The sequence below is a fragment of the Schistocerca serialis genome, chromosome 9 (assembly GCF_023864345.2).
Source record: "Schistocerca serialis cubense isolate TAMUIC-IGC-003099 chromosome 9, iqSchSeri2.2, whole genome shotgun sequence".
Classification (NCBI taxonomy): Eukaryota; Metazoa; Arthropoda; class Insecta; order Orthoptera; family Acrididae; genus Schistocerca; species Schistocerca serialis.
This window is the reverse complement of record NC_064646.1, coordinates 382,270,796-382,283,974: the sequence shown is the minus strand read 5'-3', so window position 1 is coordinate 382,283,974 and position 13,179 is coordinate 382,270,796. Positions and strand designations below refer to the sequence as shown.

The 13,179-nt window shown below is 39.8% G+C and overlaps 1 protein-coding gene across 2 annotated transcripts in view; it reads left to right on the top strand.

Annotated features, from left to right (window-relative positions):
* Positions 1-13,179, top strand: part of LOC126419312 (Fanconi anemia group D2 protein) — a 206,839-nt gene that overhangs the window by 92,792 nt on the left and 100,868 nt on the right. The window lies entirely within an intron of this gene.

The following is a 13,179-nucleotide window of genomic DNA, read 5'->3' as shown; positions in this document are numbered from 1 at the left end:
ATACAGTACTTGTACTCCAAGAAAATTTACATCCCAAAACCCACACCGAAAAGCTTAATATCAGGTCTAGGCCTACTTCATTGGCAATCCGGACATACGAATGTGCTCTTTAAGTATGCACCTTAAATGTGCCATTTTAGCATGGCTCACGAAATTCCGACGCTTTTGGTGTATCCTCTGATATCTTTCTTCTTTTATGACATAATGTAAGATCTTTTAATGTTTTACACGTACGAACATACGGGCTTCCTGTGTTACAGCAGCTGCCAAAGCATGGTGGCGCCTGTTACCTGGCGCTGTCTGACGACTACTGAAATTAACCTATTTCTAACAGGCACGGGAAAATAATGCGAATGGTGGTTTGAAAAGCGGTACTCTAAAAGTAAATTTCCTTTTACTCAAATTGAACTATGTGCGAGAATGTACGATGAATTTTGTAAATCACAGAGCGTTCGACTGTCATTTAAAAATCAACTCTTTGATGACGAGCCATTTAGAAGTATTTCGAGCCCAGAAGATCAGACATTCATGTCGTTATTATGAGCAAATTGATGTAATGCTACGGGAAGCTCTCTCTCCTCTGCGGTAGCTAATTTATTTGTGGAAAACTTTGAGGGCAAGTCACTGGACTCGGCTAAAAATTTAACTCGCACGTTTGTGTGATATATCCTAAAGTGTAGCACGCGCAAAAAATATCAACATTATATGTGAAAGCTTAGCTTCTCTTGAAGCTTATTGACCTTAGAGACCATTATTATATGTGAATGCTTTGTTTTTCTTGTCGCAACACTATGTATATTAATTTGAAACATTAACTTTTCCTGTTTGAGTATCCGCGCTACTTAACAATGATGTTGCTATTAGCTGACTGCATCACGTGTCCTGGGGCCTGAATATCCGCTGTGGCCGAGCGGTTATAGGCGCTACAGTCTGGAACCGCGACACCGCTGTGGTTGCAGGTTCAAATCCTGCCTCGGGCATGGATGTGTGTGATGTCCTTAGGTTAGTTAGGTTTAAGTAGTTCTAAGTTCTAGGGGACTGATGACCTCAGATGTTAAGTCCCATAGTGCTCAGAGCCATTTGAACTATTTTTTTTTTAATATCCGCTGTCATCGGCTGGTGGGATCACGTGACATGAGCTGCTTACAAAAGCGCATCGCAATCTCGATTACAGTGGTTCAGAAAGTAACAAGCGGTGTTTGATGGAATTCGAATTTATACTTTCGTAATACGAAAATATGCAGTGTACATGTTACTGCACATCAAAAATATTTTCAAAAGGAGTTTCCTTCCGTCACTTTCCTTTTCTAAAGTGCCGGGAAATTCTACGCCCATGTATAAAAGCATAACCATTCAAAGGATTGATAAGTTTTACAGTTCCGAGGGAAAATATGCTGTCACTTAATAACACGGAAAAAGTGTCTTCATCCGGGAGAAAGTGTATTTTTAACCGGGAAATCCAGGAAAAATCCGGGAATTTTTTTTCCTTGTCCATGTATACACCCTGGGAGGGGGGATGAGAAAGATAGCCTGTGGTGGTGTTGAGAGAAGACAAAAGATAAGGAGAAACAGTCGGAAACAGCAGGTCAAAGAGAGTACATTGGTGAGCACTGTGCCAGCTTCATTTAAGAGATGACAGAAGTGACATATGATGGATGACGACAAATGCTTCTTGACTTTTGCATAGCAAAAGAATTGGTGATAACAAATTCAGTATTTCAGAACCACTCAAGATGACAATCCACATAGGTAAATCCAGGGACCACAGGGTGATATCAAAGTAACTTAGTTGCATTGCAGTACCAACTACCACCAAAAACAAATTGCACACTCAAAGTAAAATGTAAGAGGTGGCAGAAAATAAATTAAAATCACTTACTGCTAGAGAATACAGTAGAAATTTTGTGACATTATAGTTAAAACAACAAATTAGTGTTAGAAAGATGTAAAAGAAGGTAATATCTGTTGCTCTGCCTTTGATTTTGCTTGATTTACCAGTGATGGGGTTGGAGTAAGTGGTAATGGGTGAGTATGTACTAGTGGATAGAAGTACCATACTTTTTCACTCGGGCCAAGCGGCTCAAGGTCACATCACTTTTTTCTCATCGTGCACACTCCCCCCCTACTTTCTTGCAAGCACACTGCACAGTTAAAAGCTATTGCCGCTTAAACAAAGTACCAACAAATAATAAGCATTGTTGATTTTTAGAACTAATTCCTTATGCTTTACTGAACTTTGTTTTACACCATACTACATCATCCCCCCCCTCCACCCTCCCCCATGAACCATAGACCTTGCCGTTGGTGGGGAGGCTTGCGTGCCTCAGCGATACAGATAGCTGTACTGTAGGTGCAACCACAACGGAGGGGTATCTGTTGAGAGGCCAGACAAACGTGTGGTTCCTGAAGAGGAGCAGCAGCCTTTTCAGTAGTTGCAGGGGCAACAGTCTGGATGATTGACTGATCTGGCCTTGTAACACTAACCAAAACGGTCTTGCTGTGCTGGTACTGTGAATGGCTGAAAGCAAGGGGAAACTATGGCCGTAATTTTTCCAGAGGGCATGCAGCTTTACTGTATGAATAAATGATGATGTCGTCCTCTTGGGTAAAATATTCCGGAGGTAAAATAGTCCTCCATTCGGATCTCCGGGCGGGGACTACTCAGGAGGACATCGTTATCAGGAGAAAGAAAACTGGCATTCTACGGATCGGTGCGTGGAATGTCAGATCCCTTAATCGGGCAGGTAGGTTAGAAAATTTAAAAAGGGAAATGGATAGGTTAAAGTTGGATATAGTGGGAATTAGTGAAGTTCAGTGGCAAGAGGAACAAGATTTTTGGTCAGGTGAATACAGGGTTATAAATATAAAATCAAATAGGGGTAATGCAGGAGTAGGTTTAATAATGAATCAAACAATAGGAATGCGGGTAAGCTACTACAAACGCATTGTTGTGGCCAAGATAGACACAAAGCCCATGGGTGATTGGAATTCGATAGTAGGAAAAGGGAGAGAAGGAAATGTAGTAGGTGAATATGGATTGGTGGTAAGAAATGAAAGAGGAAGCTGCCTGGTAGAATTTTGCGCAGAACATAACTTAATCATAGCTAACACTTGGTTCAAGAATCATCAAAGAAGGTTGTATACATGGAAGAACCCTGCAGATACTAAAAGGTATCAGATAGATTATATAATGGTAAGACAGAGATTTAGGAACCAGGTTTTAAATTGTAAGACATTTCCAGGGGCAGATGTGGACTCTGACCACAATCTATTGGTTAAGTGTGGAGTGCAGGATGAATGAGCTGCCTGGCTAGAGTGAAAAGAGTTTAGACAAAGGAAATGCAGTATCAGAAGTTGGCATTAGGTTTTCATCTGATAAAATGGAAAGGATATGCAACAAAATGGACATACATTTTGATAATTTTACTTACCACTCAGTATACCGATGTTAGAAAATTAATTTGTTATTACTGTAATTTTCATAATACAGTAGAATCCCTCTAATCTGACCTTGGGTGGTCCGTCACTCTGGTTAGTTTGACCACGCTCAGGCTCGCGAGCCTGTGCCGACTTGTCACTGACTGGACGCCTGTAGGGCCATTGTTGCGGTGCCTATCGCTGTACATATTGTTATACTGTACGTTATTGTGCAGTTTTATCCTTTGTTGGGATTAAAAAATGTCATTCATTGTGTGTTTTTCAACATGTCTGGATTCAAACGTAAACACATAACTCTTTCACTAAATGAAAAATTAGCAGTGCTACAAAGACTGGACGAAGGAGAATCGCTCCAAAAAAATTGCAAAGGAACTGAATGTAGGTGTTTCGACAATTAAGGGTTGGGGGAAGAATTGGAAAGACATTGAATCCTATAAAGTCACGATTGATGGTGAAAACACTCTGAAGAATCGCAAAACATTAAAAAATCCTGAACTTGAACTGCCTGATAACGCATTGTGGATGTGGTTTTGTCAAGAAAGAAGGAAAGGAACTCCAATATCCGGGCCAATTCTCAAAGAAAAAGTGATAGTTTTGCACAAAAAACTGGAAGCCGAAAGTAAATTTGCTGCCAGTAAAGGCTGGGTTGATCGTTGTAAAACTCATCATGGTGTCCGATTTGTTTCTACTTTCGGTGAAAAACTAACTGCCAATGCCGCAGCTGCTAAGGAGTTTTCTGTTAAGTTTCCAGAAATTGTAGAAGAAAATGAACTGTTACCCTGCCAAGTGTATAACATCGACGAGATGGGGCTGAACTTTAAAATGTTGCCAACAAAAACGCTCGCAGCTTCAAATGAATCCGTGGTAGGAACGAAACTTATAAAAGATAGAATAACAGTCATTCCTTGTAGCAATGCAGATGGTACCCACAAGCTCCCCTTGTTCATCATTGGCATATCTAAGAAGCCAAGGGCATTCAAAAATATAAACTTATCTTCCTTGCCGGTTTATTTCCGCAATCAAAAATCTGCTTGGATGGACTGTAACCTTTTTAAATCTTGGTTTTTCAACAAGTTTGTGCCATCGCTCGAAAAAGACTTGAAGCAAAAAAATCTGCCTGTTCGTGCTCTACTGCTGTTGGATAACCCACCATTACATCCATCTGAGGAATATTTGGTGAAAGGGGACACAAAGGCTCTCTTTCTGCCTCCTAATGTGACCAAACTCATACAACCAATGGATCACTCAACCAACCAATGGATCAGGGCGTTATCGAATGGTTAAAAAGGCGATATTGCAGAAAGTATATCAGCCCAATGTTGGAAAAATCTGAAGGAGGTCATAACTTATTTGAGGCAATGAAATCCCTGAACATTAAAGATACTATCTACACAATCGCTGCAGCATGGGATGAACTAAAACATGACACACTGCGGAAATGATGGCGTATGCTTTGGCCACAAGTTATGATTGAAAATGAGCATACCGAAGATGAGCAAAACAACGACGCACTGGAAACCGTTAAAGATCTACAAACTCTGGAGCCGAACGTCCCTGCCAATGAAGTTGAAGAGTGGATCAACGAATGTGAAAAAAACTGTGACACTTTTGAAGAGCTCAATGACGAGCAGATTGTTGCTGCTGTTAGCCAGGAAACTGTGAATGAGGATCAGACGGCAAAGACAAACTCCCCACCCGATTTTCACACAACAATGCCATAAACGCTTTTGACATCGCCCTTCAATATATCGAGCAGAATCCAACTCCAATGGACGTTTTGCGGATAAAAAAATGGAGGGACACTGAAGATAAATCTAGAATAACATCTGCTAAACAAAAATGTATCACTGACTTTTTTTCCAAGTAATTTGTTTTCGTTTTTACTGCAAAAAACAATGCATACAGTATAATCACTTCTTAATTTATACATACAGTAGTTTATTTCTTTGTAAAAAATTTCTTTTTTATGTACAGTGGTATAAACATTTTTAGTTTACAGTATATACCGTTTATATGTTATTAAGTACAGTACAGTACTGTAATTTGTTTGTCGTTTTTCCTTTTAAAACCAATACATATTATAGTGTGTGTAGACTTTTTTAGTTAGTATGTTGTTTAACACTGTGTAAAAACATCTTTTTATATTACTGTAGACGTCTTTTAGTTCTTAAATCGTTTAATTTTTTGTACTAAATATCCTTTTATATTTTTTGCAATAAATATTAGATTTTTCGGATAATCCGACCTTTTTTTCGTTCCGACCATGGTCCCAGTCCCGAAGGTGACGGATTAGAGGGGTTCTACGATATGGAAAGAAAAAAATTCTTTTTTATTGCAAGCTAGAAAGGTAGCAATGAATTACTAGCTAGCCACTTACCACTAAGAGGGAGATCAGAGTGACAGTCAATATAGTGAAACTACCGGCAATCACTGCCCACTTGGCCAACTAAACTCACAAACCTGCCCCACTGCACACATAAGCAAAAGTTTCTCCCAATACCAGATTTGGGGAAAATAGTATTCAAGAAAGAAGTTACCAACAATGTGGTGCAAAATCCATAATGCACTGCCTGGCAAAAAAGTGTAGCAACTAGAACGGGATTAGGAAATGAAATGAAACTTCATAGGTTGAGAGTTGATGTCATGTTATTATAGTGATTACAAAATCAGGCCAAGTTTGCAAAGAACTTGGCAGTAGGAGACTACTTACAGTATGATGTTGTATTCCCTATGGGCTGGATTACCGTATTTACTCGAATCTAAGCCGCACCTGAAAAATGAGACTCGAAATCAAGGAAAAAAATTTTCCCGAATCTAAGCCGCACCTGAAATTTGAGACTTAAAATTCAAGGGGAGAGAAAAGTTTTAGGCCGCACCTCCAAATCGAAACAAAGTTGGTCTATTGTAATATGAGACACAATTTAGGTAGAATAAATGACGATACAGCTACAGTTGTTTGGTTCGAGTCATAAGCTTAACAGTTAAGCTTTACCAGGTAGCCATTGCTATGCGTCAGGCGTGCTTCGTCTGGTTTGAATGGGTTGCTTATTTTTCTCTGATCTGATAAGTGCCGTTCTCTTTGTTATAGGTGTTTACATCACTCTAGGCTGAAAATGCATTATTGTACTGTGTCATGTATTGTTTGTCGCATTCTGATAGTAAGTGTTTACGACCTGTCGCCGCTCGCGGCATGGCTTGCCTTAGTGCGCGTCCGCCGCTTACAATAAAAAAAAGAAAGGAATTGTCTCATTAGCGAAACAATGGCAAGAGACTGCTATTTGTTGTTAATTATACTGCTGGTTTCTTTGATAATGATCAATAAGAACCAAATAATAGACTGCGTATGATAGATGTTCTGAACGACAGTTTAGCTAAAATTTTTCTCCGTTTGAAAATCTTTGCAGACGCCTCTTTTGTACATTACATTCTGCACAGAAATTAGTCATCTTAGATTTAAAAATCTAGTCAATTGCCGTGCTTCATTTCTGATTGTATCACTATTAGGCGTCAGAATAATACGAATATAAACATGACATGATATGTATATTCTTCCGCATTTGCTGCTGTCTCACACTAGTTTCGTAGGTTATTAGGTAGATAGGATTTAAATGAGATAGCAGCAAACACGAAAGAATACATGGCAAAATGTTTATATCCGTATTATTCTTATGTTGAAGAAAATACTGCATGTGATTCGCAATTCATAAAAGGTCATATTAGCAACCATCTCTTCTCACAGGTAGGAAAAAATTCAGAACGTAGAGTTGGCCATATTGACAAACATCCCAAATAGTCTTGCCAGTCGGATTTTCGTAGTACATTGAAATGCTGCTACATTCAAAGTTGAACAACATGGAATTTGTATTTACTTCGTTGGATAATGTATGAAAATGCAGTGGTCGAAACTCGGGGCGGAGAAAAAAGCTCGTCTTACACCTTTTTTTAAAAAAAATTTATTTACTGACGCAGAGGTTTTGGCGCCAGTGTTTATCTTTGTGCCTGCAAAGCATGTCTGTGTAGCGCTACATATATTCAACGGCAGAAGTTAGTTCTGGCAGCACCTACCAACATTTTTCAGAATTTCCATTTACTTTGCACTCGATTCTAAGCCGCAGGCGGTTTTTTGGATTACAAAAACCGGAAAAAAAGTGCGGCTTAGATTCGAGTAAATACGGTAATCACTGGGTCAGTTTGGAAAGGTGCCATAAAGGCATTGTATCCTCTCCAGAGGCAACCTGGCCCACAGCTGGTCCTTGATGTAGTGAAATCAGATAGCGATCAAGGCAAAGACACTTTGTCAACATTTCATTGATACATTGTCGAAGTATTCATTACAAAATTCCTAAATTTATTGCCCTCCAGGAAACTTCCTGTACTCATTTTTTGTAACCAAGAGTTGGATGAAACCCAAATTGGAAAGCTCTGAGATATCTAGTAAGTTATGGAGCATATATTGGAAAGACAGATTAGATGCTATATGAGGGGGAGTGTTCATTGCAGTTAACAAAAATTTTGTCTCTATTTATGTCTAATTTTAGTATTTATCTGGACACATATAAGAGCTCTGTGTCACATCAAGTTAGTTGTTGGATTCCACTGAGACTGTTTTTAGAGTCATTCAAAGAAAGTCTACATGTCAGTAGTGTGGAAATACCCAGATCATGCAGTATTAGTTGGAGGCAACTTTAACCTACGAGTATAGACGGGGACATCTATGGATCCATTGCAGAGGGGTACGGCCAGACAGTCTCGCAAATTACTCTTGAACAAGTTTTCCGACAAGTGTCTTGAGCAGCTAGCCCTCACACAATGGAAATGTTTTAGAACTTGTAGCTACAAAATGGCATGACCACCAACAGTGCTGCTGTAGATACAGGGATTAGTGACCATGATGTCATCATAGCGATGTATTTACTAAATTTAATAACTCAGTCAAGAAGGCGAGGAGGGCATTTTTGCTAGAAAGAGCAGATAAGCAGTTGTTAACATCCCACTTAGATATTGTATGGATATCATTTAGTTCCAGTACTATGGGCATAGAGGAATTACGGGTAGAATTTAAACAGACTGTTAATCACACACTTAAGATTCGTGTGCCTAGTAACTGGATTAAGGATGCAGAAGACTCGCCATGATTTAGTAACAAAATTTGGAAGATGCTGAGGAAGCAAAGACAGTTACACTCTTGGTTCAAAAGAGAACGCACAAATGTCAACAGGCGAAAGTTAGTAGGGATTCAAGCATCCATAAAAAGATCAATGCACAAAGTATATAATAACTACCACTATCATGTCTTTTCAGAACATCTTGCCGAGAGGTACAAATTTACCATCATTTGGCCAATGTACAAACTCCAGTGTGGAGAACATACTAATAGGCATCCTTCGCGTACAGAAACAAATGAAAGAGTTGAAAAGAAATTAGTCTCCAGATCCAAACAAAATTCCAGTTCGGTTTTACAAAGAGTACTCTGTGGCATTGGCACCTTACTTAGCTTGCATATTTTGTGAATCTGTCACCCAGTGCAGAGACCCAAGTGACTGGAAAAAGTGCAGGTGCCTTCTATATATGAGAAGGGTTAAAGAACAGACCCACAAAATTACAGAGCAATATCATTAATGGCAGTTTTCTGCAGATATCTCTATCATATTCTCTGTTGGATTACAATAAATTTCCTGGAGACAGAAAGCATCTGCCTACCAGTCAGCATGGTTTTAGAATGCATTGATAGTGCGAAACTCAGCTTGCCTTTTTCTCACATGATGTCCTGCAAACTGTGGATGAAGGGCAATAGGCATATTCCATATTGCTCAATTTCCGAAAATCATTTTACAATGTGCTCCACTGCAGACCGTTGACGAAGGAATGAGCATTCGGAATAGGTTCACCTGTAAAGGAGATTGCAGATGCTGGTGTGGCCTAATCTTGAGTGCTGCTCAAGCGTTTGGGATCCGTACCAGGTCAGATTGAAGGAAGCCATCAAAGCAGTTGAGAGTTAGGCTGCTAGATTTGTTACCCTTAGGTTTGAACAACATGTAAGTGTTATGGAAATCCTTCGGGGACTCCAGTGGGACTCCTTGCGGGGAAGACAATTTTTTTTCAGGAAACAATATGGAGAAAATTTAGAGAACCAGCATTTGAAGCTGACTGACAAACAATTCTACTGCTGCCAAAATACATTGTGCTTAAGGACCACAAAGATAAGATATGAGAAATTACCGTATTTACTCGAATCTAAGCCGCACTTTTTTTCCGGTTTTTGTAATCCAAAAAACTGCCTGCGGCTTAGAATTGAGTGCAAAGCAAGCGGAAGTTTTGAAAAATGCTGGTGGGTGCCGCCACAATTAACTTCTGCCGGCGAATATATGTAGAGCGCTACACAGGCATGCTGTGTAGGCTCAAAGATAAATACTGGCACCAAAACCTCTGCATCAGTAAATAAATTAAAAAAAAAAAAAGGTAAAACACGAGCTTTTTTCTCCACCTCAAGCTTTGACCACTTCATTTTCGTACATTACCCAACGAAGTAAATACAAATTCCGTATTGTTCATCTTCGAATGTAGCAGCATTTCAATGTACTACGAAAATCCGACTGGCAAGACTGTTTGGAATGTTTGTAAATATGGCCAACTCTACATTCTGAATTTTTTCCTACCTGTGAGAAGAGATGGTTGCTAATAGGAACTTTTATGAATTGTGAATCACATGCAGTATTCTCTTCACCATAAGAATAATACGAATATAAACATTTTGCCATGTATTCTTTCGTGTTTGCTGCTATCTCATTTAAATCCTGTCTGCCTAATAAACTACGAAACTAGAGTGAGACAACAGCAAATGCGGAAGAATATACATATCATGTCATGTTTATATTCGTATTATTCTTATGCCTAATAGTGATACAGTCAGAAATGAAGCACAGCAATTGACTAGATTTTTAAATCTAAGATGACTCTAATTTATGTGCAGAATGTAATGTACTAAAGAGGCGCCTGCAAAGATTTTCAAACAGAGAAAAATTTTCGCTAAACTCTTGTTCAGAACATCTTCTATCATACGTAGTCTATTATGTGGTTCTTGTTGATCATTATCAAAGAAAGCAGCAGTGTAAGTAACAACAAATAGCAGTCTCTTGCCATTGTTTCACTAATGAGATGATTCCTCTCATCTTTGTTTTTTAATTGTAAGCGGCGGTAGCGCGCACAAAAGCAAGCCATGCCGCGAGCGGCGACAGGCCGTAAACACGCACTATCAGAATGCGACAAAGAATGCATGTCACAGTACAGTAATGCATTTTCAGCTTAGAGTGACGTAAACACCTATATAACAAAGAAAACGGCGCTTATCAGATCAAAGAAAAATAAGCAATCAATTCAAACCAGACGAAGCATGTGAAAAAGGAAGGGTACCTGTATAAATACAGACGGAGCGCCTGACGCATAGCAATGGCTACTCGGTAAAGCTTAACTGCTAATCTTACGACTCGAACCAAACTACTGTAGCTGTATCGTCATTCGTTTAACCTAAATTGTGTCTCATATTACAATGGACCAACGTTGTATCGATTTGGAGATGCGGCCTAAAACTTTTCTCTCCCCTTGAATTTCGAGTCTCAAATTTCAGGTGCGGCTTAGATTCGGGAAAATTTTTTTTTTCCTTGATTTCGAGTCTCATTTTTCAGGTGTGGCTTAGATTCGAGTGCGACTTAGATTCGAGTAAAAAGATGCTGATGCAGATGCAGATTTAGGTTTGCAGGCCTGTGAGTGGCTCAAAGACTTCTTAAGTAATACAAACAACCCCATGCATTGTCCTCAGTGGCGAGTGTTCATCAGAGACAAGGGTATCCTGAGGGGTACCCTAGGGACTCCCAAGGATAGGTTGACCAATTCTCTGTATGCATAAATGATCTGACAGAGAGGGTGAGTAGCAATCTGAAGCTGTTGGCTGATAATAATGCTGTGTTGTACAGGAAGGTGTCATCATTGAGTGACTGTAGGAGGATATAAGAAGATGTAGACAAAATTTATATTTGGTGTATTAAATGGCAGTTAGTTATTCGCTTAATGTTCGAATTAATCTTTTATTGCTGTGCTGCTTGACACAAGTCATGTCAATTAAATATCTAGGCATAACAAATTCAGAGCAGTATGAAATGAATCGAGCTTGTAAGAATTGTATTAGGGAAGGCGAATGCTTGGCTTCAAGTTGTTTTTATTTTTTTGGTCAGAATTTTAGGAAAATGTGGTTCATCTGTCTAAGAGACTGCGTATAGGACACTAGTGTGACCATTCTTCAATGCTGCTGGAGTGTTGGAGATCCCCATTCAATCAGATTAAAGGAAGACATTAAAGCAGTTCAGAGGCAGGCTGCTAGGTTTGTTATTGGTGGGTTCGATCAACACACAGTTACAGAAACGCTTATGGTACTCAAATGGAAATGCCTGAAGGGAAGATGATGTTCTGTTTGAGAAACACTATTGAGAAAATGTAGAGAACTTGCATTTGAAGCTTACAGCAGGATAATTATGCTTCTATCAATGCACATTTTGCATAAGTACCACAAAGGTATGATTACAGAGATTAGGGCTGATATGAAGGCATACGAGCAGTTGTTTTTCCCTCACTCTTTTTGCAAGTGGTATGGGAAAGGAAATGACATGTAATGGTACTAGGTACCCTTTGCGATTTCCATGTGTTGGCTTGCGAAGTATGCATGTAGAAGTAGGTGTACGTGATGTGTTGGATACTGGCACTGGGATGGAGTTACTATCTGAGCTTCTCCCACACATGTCCTAAGCAGGGACAAATCAGGAGATCTTGCTGGCGATGGTTGTACCTCAACATCACAGAGACATTTGTGTCATGCGCCATTGTGGATGAGCATTGTCCTGTTGAAAATTGGCATCACGAGATGGTCGCACAACAGGTAACACATGAGGATGCAGGATTCCATGATGTGTGCTGTTGTGCTGTCAGAATTCCCTCAATCATTTTCAGTCATGACCTGAACTAATATTGGATGGCTCTCCACACACAGTGATGCAAGGAGTAATATCACTGTGCCTCTCCAAAACATTGGGACCTCTCCTCAGGTCATTGCCTTACTTGTCAATGACGGTCATCTGGGGTAGTCCAGAACAGCGATTCATTGCTGACCACAGTGAAGTGCTATTCATTAGCAGTCCATGCTTCCTGGTCATGACCACTTGCCAAACGCAGCCATTTGTGTTGCAGTGTTAATGGCAGCCTACTCTGGGACAGTAATTCCCTTGTCCGGAAGCTTCTGGTCTCCAACCAATGATATAGGATGACACGGAATGTTATAGGGAGACCATTACTTGTTTTTGTATGGCAATCCCAGATTTGAAGTGGTTACGATGTGCTCAGTGCACAATACAAGAAACCTCCCTTGTGATCGCCACATGTTATTGACTGGAATCTTGATGCCAACTGTACTTCGCCTCATGTTCCCATGGAGTGTAACGTCAAGCCACTTTCACATCTGAATGTCCCATAAATCTGTTTGTTGCATGCTTTGACACGCTGGCCAAATACAGACCTACAATGAGACTCATTTCGAATTCTGTCAGGCATTGTTAATACTGTTTCACAAGACATCTCCATATTTGTCGCAGTGATCACTCAGCATCTGACGTTCACACCCCTTATGTAAACTAACACGCCTGGTAACAGCACTAATGTGCTCTGTTGCCTATTCCACCAGACACAGACAGTCGCAAC